Below are 19,487 nucleotides of genomic sequence, written 5' to 3'. Positions count from 1 at the left end.
TCTGCATGGTTTAATTTTGATGGCCGCTAGAGCTTTGATTATTTGAATTTCATCGCTTCTACAGAGTGTTATTTGGCCTGTTGTTGTTTGGAAAATATTTGTACTTTTGTCGTCAGCCTGACTAAGAACGCGAATTTCTCTCAAAAAGAGAAAATGATCAGGAACTTCGAGTGCTAGTCAGCAATGGCTGGTTTCTAAACTCGTGTCATTGACAGTGGTCTTTCCAAGCGGTTTTCGTAATGAGTCGTGTTCTCCAGCACGTATGTTAAGTATGGTGGTAGCAGTGCATACGTTTGTGTGTGTCGGCCAAAGATATTGTGTACTTCGTTTCTCACCTAACAACAAAAGGCAGCCAAGAACTGCCAGCATAACGCAAAATAAAACAACACTAAGTGCTTCAAAACTAGTGCAAAGTGTGGTGACAGCTATATTACATCATTTCAGATTCTTGGGAGAAGCTTCTTTATTTCATATATGATTTACTCGTCTTTTTTCCGTCGTCATTATTAAACTCATGAGTTGCAGCAGAAATCGATAAATTAGGTACTAATACTGACTCAGCTCAGCTTCGGCCCGGCAGTACTGAGAGTCTAGAATAGCGCTTCTGTCGTATAGCGGTAATAAACTGTCTGCACAGACATTCCTCGTGAATCAGTCTACCTAATCTATTAGTGAAAACTTAATAAAAATCTCTACACTAGTTCCTAGGATTAGCCTTCGCATACGAACAGAGAAACGTGGTGGAGGACCTTGATTCACCTCATTTCAGTCAATTTGCACGAAATATTTATATATTATCTACACAAATCTTCCTAGCGAATCAGTCTCTATTTGTGAATACTTTATCAAACTCCCTGCATTTAACCTCCAGATACAGACAGAAAAACGGAGCTGGGGACTCTTAATCTGTAATATGTATAGACTTGTGCGAGTCATTCGCAGTCTACCCTAATCACTTACGTATAGGTAACATGATAATGGAGAAATATTTAAATGCAAGCATTTATTAATAAAAAGTGTTACATTTTGAATAGCTGCTACAAATATTAGTCTCATTGTAAAGAAATCGATATCGATACCTACAATATGGTTAATTGTAAAACATATAAGAAACAGGTATTTGTCAGAATATTTTTCTTAAACTGACTTAGTTTACAAAATTTATTTGATGTCAGCGTTAGCAGTTACAATGTGATCATCGTTTAATTTTTGGTTGTATATGTCATTAACACAAACGTAAATATGACTGAATGTACGTTGTAGGCTAGTGTTGCGCGTTATGCGACGAACACAACAGGGGGCGGAAGTTCGGATGTTGGCAAGATTTGCCTTGATGTATAAAAATTTGTTGGTGTGCTAGCAGAGAAGGTGAGCGTGTAGGTTTCAGATGGTGTGTACTGTCTCTGAACCGCCGGCTGCGGTGGCCGTGCGGTTCTAGGCGCTCAGTCCGGCACCGCGTGACTGCTACAGTCGCAGGTTCGAATCCTGCCTCGGGCATGGATGTGTGTGATGTCCTTAAGTTAGTTGGGTTTAAGTAGTTCTACGTTCTAGGGGACTGATGACCACAGATGTTAAGTCCCATAGTGCTCAGAGCCATTTGAACCATTTTTGAACTGTCTCTGAACATCTTCTGAAAGTGCATCCTCAAATGTTGTCCACAACTCAGATATACTGGCAGGGGAGTAGAATATGCAGATGATGGCAAAAAGCCGTATCAATTGGTGTCTGGCACCCTCCAGTAATCATCCTTTTTATTCGGTGTCACTAACGGCTAAACGTAATTTTTCTGCAGATTCGAGGGACGAGTTCCACAGTGTTCCATCAACTGTGCGTAGATCGTCAGACGACTACAGTTCTTCGACGTGCGAAGTAGTATTCGAAGATAATATACACTCCTGGAAATGGAAAAAAGAACACATTGACACCGGTGTGTCAGACCCACCATACTTGCTCCGGACACTGCGAGAGGGCTGTACAAGCAATGATCACACGCACGGCACAGCGGACACACCAGGAACCGCGGTGTTGGCCGTCGAATGGCGCTAGCTGCGCAGCATTTGTGCACCGACGCCGTCAGTGTCAGCCAGTTTGCCGTGGCATACGGAGCTCCATCGCAGTCTTTAACACTGGTAGCATGCCGCGACAGCGTGGACGTGAACCGTATGTGCAGTTGACGGACTTTGAGCGAGGGCGTATAGTGGGCATGCGGGAGGCCGGGTGGACGTACCGCCGAATTTGCTCAACACGTGGGGCGTGACGTCTCCACAGTACATCGATGTTGTCGCCAGTGGTCGGCGGAAGGTGCACGTGCCCGTCGACCTGGGACCGGACCGCAGCGACGCACGGATGCGCGCCATGACCGTAGGATCCTACGCAGTGCCGTAGGGGACCGCACCGCCACTTCCCAGCAAATTAGGGACACTGTTGCTCCTGGGGTATCGGCGAGGACCATTCGCAACCGTCTCCACGAAGCTGGGCTACGGTCCCGCACACCGTTAGGCCGTCTTCCGCTCACGCCCCAACATCGTGCAGCCCGCCTCCAGTGGTGTCGCGACAGGCGTGAATGGAGGGACGAATGGAGACGTGTCGTCTTCAGCGATGAGAGTCGCTTCTGCCTTGGTGCCAATGATGGTCGTATGCGTGTTTGGCGCCGTGCAGGTGAGCGCCACAATCAGGACTGCATACGACCGAGGCACACAGGGCCAACACCCGGCATCATGGTGTGGGGAGCGATCTCCTACACTGGCCGTACACCTCTGGTGATCGTCGAGGGGACACTGAATAGTGCACGGTACATCCAAACCGTCATCGAACCCATCGTTCTACCATTCCTAGACCGGCAAGGGAACTTGCTGTTCCAACAGGACAATGCACGTCCGCATGTATCCCGTGCCACCCAACGTGTCTAGAAGGTGTAAGTCAACTACCCTGGCCAGCAAGATCTCCGGATCTGTCCCCGATTGAGCATGTTTGGGACTGGATGAAGCGTCGTCTCACGCGGTCTGCACGCCCAGCACGAACGCTGGTCCAATTGAGGCGCCAGGTGGAAATGGCATGGCAAGCCGTTCCACAGGACTACATCCAGCATCTCTACGATCGTCTCCATGGGAGAATAGCAGCCTGCATTGCTGCGAAAGGTGGATATACACTGTACTAGTGCCGACATTGTGCATGCTCTGTTGCCTGTGTCTATGTGCCTGTGGTTTGTCAGTGTGATCATGTGATGTATCTGACCCCAGGAATGTGTCAATAAAGTTTCCCCTTCCTGGGACAATGAATTCACGGTGTTCTTATTTCAATTTCCAGGAGTGTATTTCGATGTTGGCTGGATTGACAGTGTAGACGCATTTTCTTGCGAATAATGCATTGTCCTTTTGACCACATAAAATATTCTGGAATTTCGTAGTGAAAGTACTTGCGGCGGGTAATATTAACATTGCACAATTTAAAAATGCCATGAGTTTGGAGTCCTATGAATGTTAGCAGCAGCTTCGTATTCCGCCTAAAAGTACATCATGTGTTCTTCCGGTAACTGGACAGGCAGTCTCTAGATCGTATAAGTTCGGTGGAAAAGTCGGCCTTCGTGTAGTCGCCATTTAGCCCCTGGTGGACTCACATAACGACAGCTCAAATAAATGTCCACTTTGTCAACGATGAGTTATTGTTGACCTTCAGACTAAATGCAATAGTAAGCCCGCACCGTTATGTTTTATAATACGCGTTTACACAAATATTTAACAGATTTGTTTGAAGAACATTGCTCGAGATTGCTATGGCAACGGTATTTTCTACTGCGAAATCTGCAGTATGGTACCGTCTACCTCTTATCAGCGGTAAATGAACGAAATGTCATTGTAACGACGTCTATAAATAGTGTAGCCATAGCCATTTAAATCAGTTTCATGCTGAAAATCTTTTCATAAATTTTGGTATATTTTTGTTTTTGCATGCATGAACTGTTTGGACTGATAATACCACAGTTCACTCTAGCACTGTGGTGGCAGTAATTAAAACAAAGGAGTTTTTTTTTGTAGCGGCAGGATCTTCTTATGAAATGTCAATAACTGACTTTCTCCTCCGAATGCGAAAATATTTTGTTGACGCCCATCTACATCGGTAGAAACGATCATCATTATAAAATAACTCAGAGCGCGCACGGAAAGATTTAAGAGTTCAGGTTTTCCGCACGCCGTTAGGGAGTGGAACGGAGAGAAAAGTCTTAAAGGTGGTTCGATGAACTCACTGCCAGGCACTTAATGGTGAACTGCAGAGTTATCATGTAGTTGCAGATGCAGTCCATAACGCTTGCTTGAAGAAAGTAAACAACTCCAGTCGCTGTTGTGGATAACAGTAAAATTAGATTGTCAACAGATACCACCTTCTATACTGCTTTTATACAAATGTTTCCAAAATGAAGTTTCTTAAATAATTAATAACTTAAAACCATTTGTGGATTTTTCGTCATTAGTGGTGAACGACGTCTTGAAACTGGTGTCTCTATCATTAATTTTGATTAAGTAATACTGGAGATATGGCGTGACGAGGAAAGACTCCGTCGAGAAATAATATATATATATATGAGTATCATATGATGGTTTTTATCCAAACTGTTCAGTACGTACAATCTGTAAAATCGCGTGCCGTAAAAAAGGCACACTTCTCTTGAATAAAACTGGCGTAGTTTGCTCAGATACGATGTGAAATTGTTTGTCTATAAGTAAGAAATAAAGCAGATTAGAGGAACATTTCACGCACCCTTGAATGATCTCAAGGCCACACAAAACCAGATTGCACGATCTACGTAATTCAGCAGACAGGTATCCTATAGAACTCTTTAAAATTTAACTTTAAACATTTGGGGGCGGAGGCATGTGTCAAATGTTTCTCCAAATATTTGATTTATTACTTTAAGACAAATTATTTCGGAAAGCATTTGATAGTTTTTTTTCTAATTTTTGTTTCATGATTTCTTCAGAAAGCGTGATCTTCTTGGCACTTCATTTGCTTTCCGAAATTCTTTTGTTCTTGGAATGTCTTGAAGAATTTAGGACGTCATTGGGAGAACGCCATTTTGACAGTTACGGATCGGACCAATGCCACTTTTTATGCATGGAACAGTTTGGCCTTAAAAAGAAGATCCTTTGACATATAATTAAATAATGAAACATGTCATTTTCCCTCCGATCACTAACTAAAGGTTTTTAAACAATTTATAGCAATTAAACATGTTTTTGCAAAACTAGACAGCACACTGATCATTTTTATGTCCAATTTGTCCATTTCCCACTCTTCATGCAGCTCTTTGTTCGTTTCCCATTCTTACTTTGGCTCCCTCAGTCTAAAATTAATTTTTATTAATTATTATGATTATTTTCAAATAATGAAATATTTTGTGATTCTTGAGTTTCTCCCGGCGTATTTGATAATCAAAATATCCACGGGTGTACTGCCGGTCTATAGTGTCCAACGGGCACAATATTTCGGCGATCAAACATGTCGCCATCATCAGGTGAACTGACGGACTGAGCTCCTGTGAACGTGCCGGCACGGAAATCCGTACGCTATGGCTGCTCAGTGGGAACTGGGTTCGGTCGCGGCGGCGGACGATTTAAATACCGTAATTCCGTGGATTTTGTTAAACGCCTTGATAGCCTCAGGTTGGATGAGTCAGATATCACGGTGAGTTTTGACGTCGTTTCCTTGTTTACGAGGGTACCCCTGCGAGAGTCGCTAGAGTTGATTGGTCAGAGGTTTGACGAGAATACCACTGAACTTTTTAGGCATGTCTTGACTTCCACGTATTTTCTTTTTAATAGAGAATACTACGAACAAACGGAGGGAGTCGCCATGGGTAGCCCACTCTCACCGGTGGTAGCGAATTTGTACATGGAGAACTTCGAGGAGGAAGCCCTGTCGTCATCCGAATGGAAACCTCCTTGCTTTTTCCGTTACGTGGACGACACGTTCGTCATCTGGCCACATGGTATGGATAAACTCCTTGACTTCCTTACACATCTAAACTCATACACCCCAACATCAAATTCACTATGGAGACCGAAACGGAGGGTAAATTACCTTTCCTTGACGTCTTGGTCAGGAGAAGGGCTGACGGCACCCTAGGTCATGGGGTGTATCGAAAGACAACACACACTGATTTGTATTTGCACGCAGACAGCTGCCACCACCCTTCACAGAGGAATGGGGTACTTAAAACTCTAGTACATAGGGCGCGCACTATCTCTGACACAGAGAGTCTACCCCAGGAATTGGAACATCTGAGAACTGTGTTTCGAAAAAATGGGTACTCAGAGTGGCAGATCCAACGTGCTCTCCGCCCAACCACTGCAACACAACCTGTTGAGATGGATGAAGTCACGAGGGAGGAGGTAGGCACTGCATTTATTCCATACACAGGCGCACTCTCGGGGAAAATCGCCCGCATTCTGAAGAAACACCGGGTCGGAACTGTGTTTTGTCCTCCGAATAAAACTCGTGCACTGGTGGGGAGCGCCAAAGATGACCTCGGTTTGAGGAAGGCCGCCGTGTACCAGATTCCGTGTCAATGTGGCAAGTCGTATATTGGTCAGACGATGCGTACCGTCGAGGATCGATGCCGTGAACACCAGAGGCACACTCGACTGATGTACCCGAGCAAGTCGGCGGTCGCTGAACATTGTTTGTCGGAAAATCACGCTATGGAGTATGACCGCACGAGGATTCTGGTACAGACGTCGAGATACTGGGACAGCGTTGTTAGAGAGGCCATCGAAATTCGCACCAATGACGAGCTCATAAACCGTGACTGTGGCTACAATCTTAGCAAGGCTTGGGAACCAGCGATTGGGTTAATCAAGAGTAAATCGAGCAAACGCATAGTTGTGACGACCACGGCGGACAGAGCCATCACACCGACGTCATCTCAGACGCCGTCGCAATCTGTTCCACCGCGCTACTGCGGCGCGGGGCGCGGACGGCGGAGGAAGTGCGCCGCGGGCGGAGGGTATTTAAATCAGCCGCCGCCGCGACCGAACCCAGTTCCCCCTGAGCAGCCATAGCGTACGGATCTCTGTGCCGGCAGGTTCACAGGAGCTCAGTCCGTCAGTTCACCTGATGAAGGCGACATGTTTGATCGCCGAAATATTGTGCCCGTTGGACACTATAGACCGGCAGTACACCCGTGGATATTTTAATAATGAAATATTTGTTTGCAAAAGTAGATCTCACTTTAGTGAATTTGATACTGCACTTGTCCATTTCCCACTCTTATTCTGGCAATGAAAATTCGAACAGAACCCGTTGTGTAATCTATAGGGAGCCTTGTTTCCATTCCGCTCGTACATTTGAGCTCTAAATTGATGTTAAAACAGAATGGTGGCTTTGTGATGCAGATGATGTCAATGATCTTGGATTAGTACTTTACGAACATAACAGTCTGGGTCAAGCGTTTGCGGCAGAATCAGGTCGCTAGCTGTCAACTGGTTATAACGAAGCACATCATCTGACAGCGGCTGTAGCTACAATCCTCCTGTGCTTCGGTTTTAAATCAGGATACGACTTGGTTGTGCTGAGGCTGGTAATAACTGTTAAGTGAACCAGAATGTTTTGTTCGTAAAGTGATATTAAAATGTACAAGAGCAGCTAGTTGTCTAAAAGGAAATACATGATTACATACTTGGTATCTGAAGCGGTCCATTGTCTACCAGCATTTATGTAGTCACTTACAAATTCACGAACTGGAAATGTGAATTTCATCAACAAGACTTTAAATATCCAGTTTTCACTTTCTGCACTTGTGGATACTATATTCTGTCTAATTTGACAAGAATGATACATGTAGAAGAAGACTGACAATGTATATCGGGAACAGCATTGCTATTCATTGACTACTTTCTGCAGGATACACACAGCAAATTAACAAATCACATGATATATTTCTCGAATTCCAAATTTTCTGTTACCTTTCGCAGGATTAAACGCACGAGGGAAATGGTAAAATTCGTAGCTTTTGAGAAGGAAAGAATTATGTTGGTGCTCATCCTGTAGTTCCCTGCATCAGACAGCGTTACAGCCAGTGACTTCAGGTTTATGGCCAAGAATAAGCAAGAAACTTGAGGCAGACTATCGGCACTGAGCAACCAACAAAATCAGCTGTCTCTGAGCACTGCCTCGAGTATAATAATGAAATGAAATACGGTGAGACCAGTATCATGGTCCAAACGCCAAGTTTCTCGGTCAGCGCTATCGAAATAAAGATAGAAAACCTCCTAAACAGAAACGGAGGTATCAAGTTAAACAAGGTATGCGGTCAGGCAACCAATTTATTAAGATCTCGCCAGCAATTACATCCGCCAGAGCAGCAAAATGCTGAGAGAATTTACGTTTCACAGAATATCAGTGCAGACTCTCAAACACAATAGAGCATCAAAGGGGGCAATGGAAGTTGGGAATCAAACCCAGCTGTAAATAGCGACGCGAGACTACTAGAAGTTCAGAGTCTGATTGCAGTCCAGGCGACTACACATTACAGGAAAATTCCAAGCACGAAAGAAAACTCCTGGATCGGTTGCCAAAATATTGTGCAAAATATGGAAACAATAACTCTGCAGAACACCATGAAGCTCACAATTAAACAGTCGCGAGAGAAAACTCAGAGATCACATTAAATAATTCTCGATCACGAACAAACCGATCGGAACGTTTTGACTGACTACGCACTGCCGGACAATAAATTCAACAGTAATATGCAGGCTCATTTGTATGCCACTGTATCTGAGACGCTGAATGTGTCTGTTAATAAAGAGATCACAAAAACACTGAGGTACGGAGACCTGATAACTCTCAGAGAGATCGCGCTGTTTTATTGTTAAAAATAAACAAGTTTCTTGCACAAAAAGCTTCTCTCTGTTAACAGTGACCAGACTCCGTACCTTACAGCTTAGCCAACCGAATTTTCTGCCGCGTCACCCCTATTTTCTCATAACGCAATTCCTTTACAAATCTACACTACAATAACGGTAAACAATGAATGTTTTATTTATTCGGCAAAGATGTAGAGGCAATCGCAAGGAACTACACCATTCTCTGCATCAGTTGGGTAAATATTCTACAATTTTGCGGACTGAAAGATACTGTGTCGATCGTGAATCGTATAGCGAGTACGGATATTATTTTAGAGCACTGTTTGAATCTTCTCGGTGGGAATAAGTGAAACACAAGCCCTGTAAGTCAATGTGTCCAAAAAGCATTGTTTTACTGATCCACTGTAGCACAGACACCATATCAAATATACCTGCACAAATTTCATCCAGTCTCTCTCTACAATGATAGATTCGCCACATTACACGCAACCTGGCGAAAGCCAATTATAGAGCTCATTCGGTTGCAATCTCTCCGTAAACGGCAATTTCCGCGTTGTTTCTAAATGTTCAGAGCTGCAGAACATAGTAAATGTATGATTTGAGAGCACACATAACATTAAATTCTGTGACTTATTTGCCAAACTTGAAAGCAGCTTATGATAACGAAATCTGTTAACATAAGCACGAAAAACAATCTAGTATCAGTAAAATTTCTATTCTGTCTCATGAGATGTAAATTGCCTCAATAGTGTGTCAAACCTTTACAAATATTATCCTTCTGCGTAATTAGGTAGTTCACCATCAAAACTGACCAAGTACTTGTTTTTATGATCCGTAAACGAGAAGTCTCATTCCGGCTATCCTAACATATTTTTCGTTAATTTCCTACATCACTCCATAAAAAGGGTGGAATGATCCCTTTAAATAAGTCACAACGATATTGCCCTACAGTGCTTCGTTTCCCATGATGTCGACCGGACGTAAAAACTTTCTTCCTTTCGAGTGAGCAAAGTGAATTGAAGATACAAAAAAATGATAATGAAGCATAAAGAAATAAAGTAACTGTTCTACACCCTCATTCCAGAGACGACTTTCTTCCCCTCTCTTTATTCGTCCTGTTCATCACATTCACCAGTTTGTCCTTATGACATGGTAGGCTGTACCATTACTCACTCGGAGGACATTCCAGTTTTATACATTCACATAGTTTTAAAATTTGAATATAGTGTAATATAAGATTTAGTTATTTGGTTTCTCTTTGGATATTACATCAGGCTTGTCTTTTGTATCGATATAGCCAAATGTCACATACATTTGTACAACGTTCTTTGTACAGCTATGAATTCTTATTGAAGTTGTGTGGACTATCTGTTCAGCATTAAGTTACCTGACGATGGACTAAGAAGCCGAAATCCGGTTCATAACGAACTAATAAATATCACTGTGGAACATTAATACGTGTGCTCATAAGTTACTAATAAAATAGAAGTTCTAAAGAACTAAATGCTCTAAAGTCTGTATTCGTGTTAATAGCGCCAGAAAGAACAGAACATATCAAGTAATTGTGGAAAAGAAGAAGAGGTAGCGGTGGAAAACTGACTAGCGGATTTTATATGTGCTAGCAGTATGTATTGATTAAGGATACTGAGCTCTTACTACGCAGAGCAGAATGACTAATGTAACTGATTAAGTTTTCAGGCATAATCTTCTCAGTTTCCCTGTAGATGCCGTTCTGACATGACACCGTCCCACTACAGGTCATGAATATATAAAAAGCTTTCGTTTCCAAAATTACCTCTTTATGCTCTACTATTTCTAGCAAACGAGTGACACGTACCATAATAAATCGTGGCCGCGCGGGCTTAGCCGAGCGGCCGAAGGCGCTGCAGTCATGGACTGTGCGGCTGGTCCCGGCGGAGGTTCGAGTCCTCCCTCTGGCATGGGTGTGTGTGTTTGTCCTTAGGATAATTTAGGTTAAGTAGTGTGTAAGCTTAGGGACTGATGACCTTAGCAGTTAGGTCCCATAAGATTTCACACACACACAAAAAAATCGTGGGTTTCACTTTCTTGGTCACATTTTGCTTTATCTGAACAGTTAACCGGTTTCGGTGAAAGGTATCGCAGAATTTTGGAAATGTGAACATGGACCTGTTACATACAGACGAAAAAAAAAAGTAATATTACTGCCTTATAAAACAGTGTCGCACAGGACACACAGCCGTTAACTGAATTTATTAGCAATGTTCGTGATGCTTAATGAGTAACAGTTACAAATCTCTGTGCTAGCGGCGCTGGTAGAATGGACGAAGACGGATCTTTAACAAGCAAACATTTACTAAGAATAATTTATCGTCAGGAAGCATGGTCAAAAGTGAGGGTCACACACTTTCCATTTACAGGTATATCATTTTGGTAAAGCTTACTTCGACCCTTTTGAGGACCCCCTGTAACAGACTACAGGGTGACAAGAAAGCCCCTTTCGCAGAAGTTCGTGTTGGCACTTGTGGACTCACTTCAATTGCTCTTATCTGTGCTGCGTAAGCTGTACCACCTGTCACTGCTGGCTATACAATACGATGGCTGTCTATGCTGAGTGGAAGTCCAGAACCTGGTCGACGGGTGTGAGCATGCCCCATGTGCTCTGTTGCTACCATCGCGGTACACTTGCCGTGGCACGTCCTACTTACGTAGCAGTTCTTCGAAACGGCTATCCCGTGACTCGAAAGGCGACAGTTTCACCCCTTTCAAACTTAGTAATGGCTGCAGGAAGTGTGAGTACGTCTCAGTGACAACGGTGCCTGCTTGCTCTACACGTCTGCACCCCAGCGAGCCTGGTGGCTACGCGTGATCCCTTTTAAAACACAGACACAGATGGCGCATTGGTAGCTATGCCACTAAGCCATCTGTTGGTGGATGATGCTCAAAGCATTATCAGAACATTTACCATCATCCAGCTGGCGTATTCCGTCATTGTATCAAAACTGGTGTCGTTTTTTCAAGGTGTTCTAATTTTTTCCCCAACAGTGTGTATATAGTATAAAAAAGTTACAAGACGGTCGCTGTATTTACGTGAGGCAGCATGCCGTCTCTGTCTAGAAAAGTTTGACAGCCTAAAAGAGCTAAAGTATGATTTCCAAAATAATTTTCTCCACACTTTTAGATCAGTCGTTTACGCTAAAAAGCTATCAATTTAGTATCTTTTTAGACGTCTCGAAATCATACTGCTTACAAATACTTACTCAAATTATGAATTAGATGTTCAAAAATAATCTTACTCAAATTATGAATTAGATGTTCAAAAATAATCAGCATTTCCTTACAATATTAACGCGCCCTGTGCTTAAATTATAACTTACTTTTTAATTATAGCTTTTGTAAACTTACTTTGGGTTTTCCATAGTTTCATTGATATAACTGGCGAAGGGACTAAAGGACATCACGCTTATAGCACTGCTTTATTTATCCGTAAATTTTATACCTGCGTTTCAAACGCTTTTAAACTTTTTCAAGTTTATTTCATTGAAACTTGAATAGCACAGTTATTTGGCCATAACGGCCGAAAATGTGCTTCATCACTATACGTGCACAGTATGATACTCCTCCGTGTTCTCCTGCACATTCGCTTTAAGAGCTGAGTTCATTTTCATATGGAGTTGCTTTGTGCTCCTTTTATCGAGTCCTGCAACATACTTTCTGGTCGACATGCAGCGTTAACGCGTCACTGACGCACTGGCTTCAGCACATGGTTTTCTTGATGGACGACCATAGCGAGGAGAGCCAAAAACACTTCTCAAGGGAAAAGCTTTCTCCTCTCACCTGATGGCTTGTTGGTTCCTTACCGAAATGTTCACAAAACCTGTTCATCATCTGCGCCACATTTTCAGTGTTTTTTTGCGTTCATGGACGCACTTGCGCTCCTCCAAAGTGAAGTTGTTCTTCATTAAACACGGAGAGGCGAACAATGAACAAGTCGACCCACATGCTTTATTTCCCTACGCGGGCAGTCACGTGACAGTTACGTATCACTGTGAACGTGACAGTCATCAGGCTGGGAGGCTAAGATCTTAAATACCTCACCCCCTCACTCCATTAACACGCGTTCAGTAGCGGTGTAAAGGCACATTCTAGCCACATAGTAGATTGTGGTGGTACTTAGCCACTGTTTTGTTCCTGTCACGAGCCTGCGTCTTCATTCCGTGAGCTGCTTGCTGGCGGTAACCGCGACGTTCGGAGAGCCCACCGATGTCAACACGAGCGGGTGTCTTCGAGTACACCGCCTGCCTACTCCACTGCACATTCTACGGCTACTGCATGCCAATGGGCTGCTCGCGCTGCGAGACTACTGCTGACGTCACGTCGGACAGCCAATTCTCAACCCGACTACCAGTAAACCCCCGATACTTAAAAGAATCGAACTTCCATGTAAAGAACAAATGGTTCAAATGCCTCTGAGCACTATGGGACTTAACTACTGTGGTCATCAGTCCCCTAGAACTTAGAACTACTTAAACCTAAGTAACCTAAGGACATCACACATGGACACAAGGACATGACCGAGGCAGGATTCGAACCTGCGACCGTAGCAGTCACGCGGTTCCGGACTGCGCTCCTAGAACCGCTAGACCACCGCGGCCGGCTGTAAAGAACAGCTTCAAACGTCTGATTACTTTACAAATGAGTTAAAGCGTTACGTATTTGCCATTAACCCTGTCTTGCGTATGTGCAGGAGAGCAACTTTATGCTAACGAAATGACTCAAGAACCCCTAATTTTCTCTGACTTATGCACCAAGACAAATAAAACATTAAGCTTTATCCAGCATGTCGGTATTACCTTGGCTTTTTTAAGTATTTTTGTTTCAGCCATCACTCCTAAGCCCTGGCTTTAGGCAGCTTTAGACAGCTGTCTTGCGCCATCTGTCCTCTTCACTTCAGCATTTGTTTTCATCTGAGATATATTGTAGCATTCTAAAGTCGTCAAAACTCCTACAATACCGCAGTCTGCCTAAATTAGTGCGTAAACATCAAGCCGGAACCAGGGCTTTTCCTGCTGCTTTCACCATGTTTAGTATCTTTTTTGTCGTTTTCAAACTACGACAATACATTTATTGTTGTCAGAAGCTCTCTGAATAGAGTTTCAGAATTAAGTGGTTCTATTTATAAATACCTGAGTCGTAAATCAATCTTACGGCAGTCTCAGTCAACTGCTCAAGTCACCCAATTTGCCACGGAGGTACAAACTTCAGATGCAGAGGACACTGGACCAACCAGTGACACTATATGTATGTGAACCTGCTGTATTCAGAGGAAAGAAAGTGTTCATAACCATCTTGTTTATTAAGAGGAAAAATCAGCCGTCCAGTACAGCATGAGGTCGCTGGAAAATGATGGGTCCAGGTGGAAGGTGGTCACTGGAAGGAGGAAAACAAACTGTAGTGTTGGACACAGTGAGGGCTTTCCAGAGGGCGGCGAGCGACTGGCGGTGGCAAGGAGGAAACAGCTCCCTCTGGAGAAGAGCCTTTCACCTCCGAGCTGTTGAACTGTCCTCTCGACTCTTCGTGATGTGATGATGACATAGTTCCATTTAAGAAACCACCAGGTAAAAATGTGGCAACTAGGAAGCAAAAACGATCCTATTCTACATCAACACTTACTCTGATTCTCTGGGCATCCATAAATCTACGAGGGTTGGTAACAACCGATACAAACGAGTTACGTGTTTGCACCTGTTGCTCTCCTTCAAAGTAGTCACCAGCGTTGTATAGAACCCGTTGCCAATGATGTGGAAGGCGTAGTATACCGTTAGCAGAGCCTGTCCTGATGATGGTACGAATGGAGCGGTCTGAAGTTATGATGATTCTCGTGTACGAGTGAGATGGTGTTATCCTAACACATTACGTTGGTCCACGGCAGACCGTCAATGCACAGCATTACTGTTCGTTTTTGGAGAATCATCTGTGACCAGCTTTGCGAAAGAAGCGACAACACTTTCTGCGCAACCCACCCATCATTTTGCACGACAACGCGCGGGCACATACATCGCAAGTTGTGGCTGCTCTATTCGGTCGATGGGACTGGGAAGTACTGTACCATCCACCATACTCTCCGGACTTAAGTCCTTGTGACTTTTATTTGACTCCGAAAGTGAAGGAACCACTTCTTGGCATTCTCTTCAGAACTGTTCCAGAGATTCGACAGGCAGTACACCGCTCCACTCGCATTATCAACAGAACAGACTGCTAACGGTATACTACGCCTTCCACATCGCTGGCAACGGGTTCTACACAACGCTGGTGACTACTTTGAAGAACAGTAACAGGTCCAAACATGTAACTCTTTTGTATCGGTTGTGAATAAATAGTTGCCACTATTTAAGTTCCAACCCGCGTATGTTTTAATTTTAGCAGGATTTGGTATTATTTCACACGTTGTATTTAAGAAAGGGAAAAATTGAACCTTTCACATTTTCATATGTATTAATCATGTCGTCGTGTTTTGAACGGTGGGAAGAACGTTTCTCGCGATATCCCGATATCCTAGAATAAAATATACTCCGTCTTCTTGCTGTGAACTCGAGCTTTCTTACAAATGACAGAAATAAATTATTTAAATGAGTCCGCAGTCATCGGTCATTGTGGATTTTTCATAATAAATCCAACTGGATCGCTTAATATGTTCAGAAACTGCCCCAGCATGCTGGAGATACACATTAATATATTTTCATTTAATACCACATTCCGGTTACTTTACCACGATATCAAAAGTTATATAACTGGCAACACAAAGGTATAGTTGCTGGATGGACCAGAACTCCACAGACAACGCTTTCGATGTTGTTCAGGGATGTTATCTGAATATTTTGGTATACGGGACTGATGACCTCCAATGGTTCGTTCCAGACTCATAACCTAATTATGATTTATTTCAATTTGTTACAACAATTACTTTTCTTTCCGTGAAAATGTCTTCACAACAGTGAAAAAGCTTGTAATATTAATCACTAAAATGTAAACTCGAAAGACAGGGTGAAAAAAGCTTGTAATATCAATCACTAAAATGTAAACGCCTCAGACGCTATACGCACGCTTTGTCCTGGTATGTTCAGTCTTATCTGTCAGTGTACAACACTGTACATAACAAAATTATAACTGAAACTTCCTGGCAGATTAAAACTGTGTACTAGACCGAGACTCGAACTCGGGACCCTTGCTTTTCGCAGGCCGTGGCAAAGCCATGTCTCCGCAATATCCTTTCTTCCAGGAGTGCTAGTTCTGTAAGTTTCGCAGGAAGTTGGCGGAAGTAAAGCTGTGAGGATGGGGTTTGAGTAGCGCTTAGGTAGCTCAGCTGGTAGAGCACTTGCCCGCGAAAGGGAAAGGTCCGAGTTTGAGTCTCGGTCCGGCACACAGTTTTAATCTGCCAGGAAGTTTAATATCAGCGCACACTCCGCTGCAGAGTGAAAATTTCATTCTGAAAATTAGAACCGTTTCCTTACAGGTATCTTTCAGATTGTCGATCACCACGACAGGCATATAGTACAATAACACGTTATCGACTGTCTTACATCCTCAAGAACAGTAGCTCGGTGCAAACACCGGACAAATTATAATAACATAACCACTCTGTAACTAGCCACCCGAGAGGGATCCCTTGCACCAAAATGCGGTACTAAAAAAAAAAATCCCTGCAGAACCACCGAAATTTTGTCAGTGGAGTTCGGGATCATCCCAATACACCTCTTATTCCAACAGACACTTTGTTTTAGCGATGGTAAGATTTAATCTGATGGCAGCAGCCGGAATGTCGTATGAAAACACAGAGCGTTTTAATATTGTAGTTAAAACTGAAGTGGTGAGTAGGGGCAATGAAACAAGCAAATAAACCTAATAAATTTAATCAGGGGTACCAATCTTTTTCCCAATACGAAGTATTACACGGATATCTTGTAACATAGTTACCGAGATGCAAACTGCAGCTAAGCAGTCGACGGCAAGTGTTCCACACGGCCACCGTTCAAGTGAAGACAGATTTCAGAACGTCTCTCTCATCATCGATGCCCGTACTCGTGCAAAAATCCCAGGCGGATTCCGGATGCATTGACAAGCCTCCAAGAGTTCATTGACACTGTCACTACGCCTGGATCACATCAACCCTTTTAAATACACCAAAAAAACAATTCAACGGGTAAAAGTCGGGGAGCCTGGGCGCCCGTGCTACGTATTCCCGGACACCTGCATGAAAGTGCGCCTGTGCAACATCACACATGCACCACACACGCATCCTTTTTCCACAAAGAACAACATCCAACAGTGTTGTAACACTGGCATGACCGTGCTTGTGCGTACATCGTATCGGAGAAACCACTAGTTTTCGGACGTATGCTTACTGCGTTACCTGCTTGTTTCGTTGTGCTCCACTCGCTCCTTTCGTTTGTATTTATAACAGTCAAACATCCTGTACCGTCTGTTCACTTTATAAAGAGCCACGGCGCGGCGGCTGTTGACAGTAGCTGTTTCTAGATAACTCGAAAGACTGTGTATGTGTTCCAAACGATGTTCACTTGTTTCCGGTCGCTACCAATCTTAGTTCTGATATACTCACAGCAACACTGTTTCCAGCTTAATTTCACGTGTTGTGATTCGCTGTTTGCCATACAATTTATTACTTCGAAATGAGTGATGCTGTTGCTTCATTGTTCCTGCTCGTGGAAAGGGAACAGTGATTCGCTGCCAAGTACAGGTATTTGAAATCCGTATTTGCAACTGCTAAGAAATGTACAGGCTACGACATCGCCCGATGTAAGCGGAATCAGAAAAAAATGCTACCCTTTTCGCTGTTTAAGTGAGTGAAACGAGACGTGGAAGGTAAAAATAATCATAAACGTAAGCTTACTCGGCCATTGTCACATTCAATAAATTTTTCTGGGTTTGTGACCGGATTGTCATTCACTTGCAATAGGGACCGAAACGTCGGTAATTTACGTAGTGACAATGCGGTCACAATCCCAGAAAAAATTTATTGTATGTAACAATATCCTTTATTGTATGATTATATGTTAGCGGAACAAACACTGGTAGCAGTTACTTCTGTAAAATATCTGGGAGTATACGTACGGAACGATTTGAAGTGGAATGATCATATAAAATTAATTGTTGGTAAGGCGGGTATCAGGTTGAGATTCATTGGGAGAGTCCTTAGAAAATGTAGTCCATCAACAAAGGAGGTGGCTTACAAAACACTCGTTCGACCTATACTTGAGTATTGCTCATCAGTGTGGAATCCGTACCAGATCGGGTTGACGGAGGAGATAGAGATGATCCAAAGAAGAGCGGCGCGTTTCGTTACAGGGTTATTTGGTAAGCGTGATAGCGTTACGGAGATGTTTAGCAAACTCAAGTGGCAGACTCTGCAACAGAGGCGCTCTGCATCGTGGTGTAACTTGGTCGCCAGGTTTCGAGAGGGTGCGTTTCTGGATGAGGTATCGAATATATTGCTTCCCCCTAGTTATACCTCCCGAGGAGAACACGAATGTAAAATTAGAGAGACACTAGCGAGCACGGAGACTTTCCGGCAGTCGTTCTTCCCGGGAACCACAAGCGACTGGAACAGAAAAGGGAGGTAACGACAGTGGCACGTAAAGTGCCCTCCGCCTTACACCGTTGGGTGGCTTGCGGAGTATAAATGTAGATGTAGATGTAGAATATATGATTTCGTACTAGCAAATTGCTTTTAAATACTTTTAATAACAAATTTCATCTGTGCAGTAAGTGCTACGAATTTTTTAGCAAAGAGTGTCTTCAGTGAGCTTATAAAATTGAACCAAGTTCAACGGCATATTTTGTGAACTCTTAACACCACATGTTAAAATACTTCTGCTGTTGTTTACGATACGACACACTGTCGTCTGTTACATTAAGTGAGCTAGGCAGCTTTAGTTTTAAAAAATGGAGGTTTCGACGATAATTTCAATAACTGCCAAGAGGAATTGGCAGCTGAGGCTCGTAATGAAGGTCTGAATAATGTCATGTATTTAACGATGTAGTAAATCTGTTTCCGTATGTTAACGGTGAATAAATAAAAAGAGAAGAACACCTAGTCAAATGAAGAGGTAAACGCTTTACTATTTATAGCCAGTTTATTTCTTTTTCTGAACTGTACGTTATGAACCATATGTGGCTCCAGAAAGTGCAACAGGTGGAAGTGAAGCGGAAGGCAGACACTTGTTGCATGCTCGCTGTCGATGGGAGGGCTGTAATGACCAACGGGACGTTTTGCGAACTGCTGCAGGCGGCGGGATCCGGCGGTGCTGAGAGGGTAGGCATGGCACGCACCTGTGGAACGGCCGAGCTGTCGAGGGCTGTGCGGAGCGAGGCGGCGTGGCGGGGCAGTGCGTGGCCCACGAGCGACTGAAGCCGCCGAGGCCCGCTGCCGCCGCCGCCGCCGGTGGCTGCCGTGACGTCACCGCGGGGGCGGGACTCTACAATTGTCGCAGCTCAGCGCCGCGCCGGGGGCTCGTCAGCGCTTCAGGCGTACGCCGCTGTACCTACCAGGAGTCACGCCGGTTCCACCAACCCTGCTGCCCATTCCTTTCTAAAAACTAAGCACATAGCGCCTCATTCAACGAGAGGGCAAAA

General features: G+C 43.8%; 1 protein-coding gene across 1 annotated transcript in view; it reads right to left on the bottom strand.

Moving 5' to 3' along the window:
- The window catches only part of LOC126336854 (uncharacterized), a 145,173-nt gene extending 125,917 nt beyond the window's left edge, over positions 1 to 19,256 (bottom strand). Inside the window, exon 1 of the mRNA XM_050000947.1 lies at positions 19,185 to 19,256. The gene's annotated coding sequence lies outside the window, so the exon portion shown is untranslated. The remainder of the gene's footprint in view (positions 1 to 19,184) is intronic.
- Between the last annotated feature and the right edge of the window lie 231 nt (positions 19,257 to 19,487).

This window comes from Schistocerca gregaria, chromosome 2 (assembly GCF_023897955.1).
Source record: "Schistocerca gregaria isolate iqSchGreg1 chromosome 2, iqSchGreg1.2, whole genome shotgun sequence".
NCBI classification, from domain to species: domain Eukaryota; kingdom Metazoa; phylum Arthropoda; class Insecta; order Orthoptera; family Acrididae; genus Schistocerca; species Schistocerca gregaria.
Note: the sequence above shows the minus strand (reverse complement) of the source record. Positions and strands in the feature narration are given on the sequence as shown.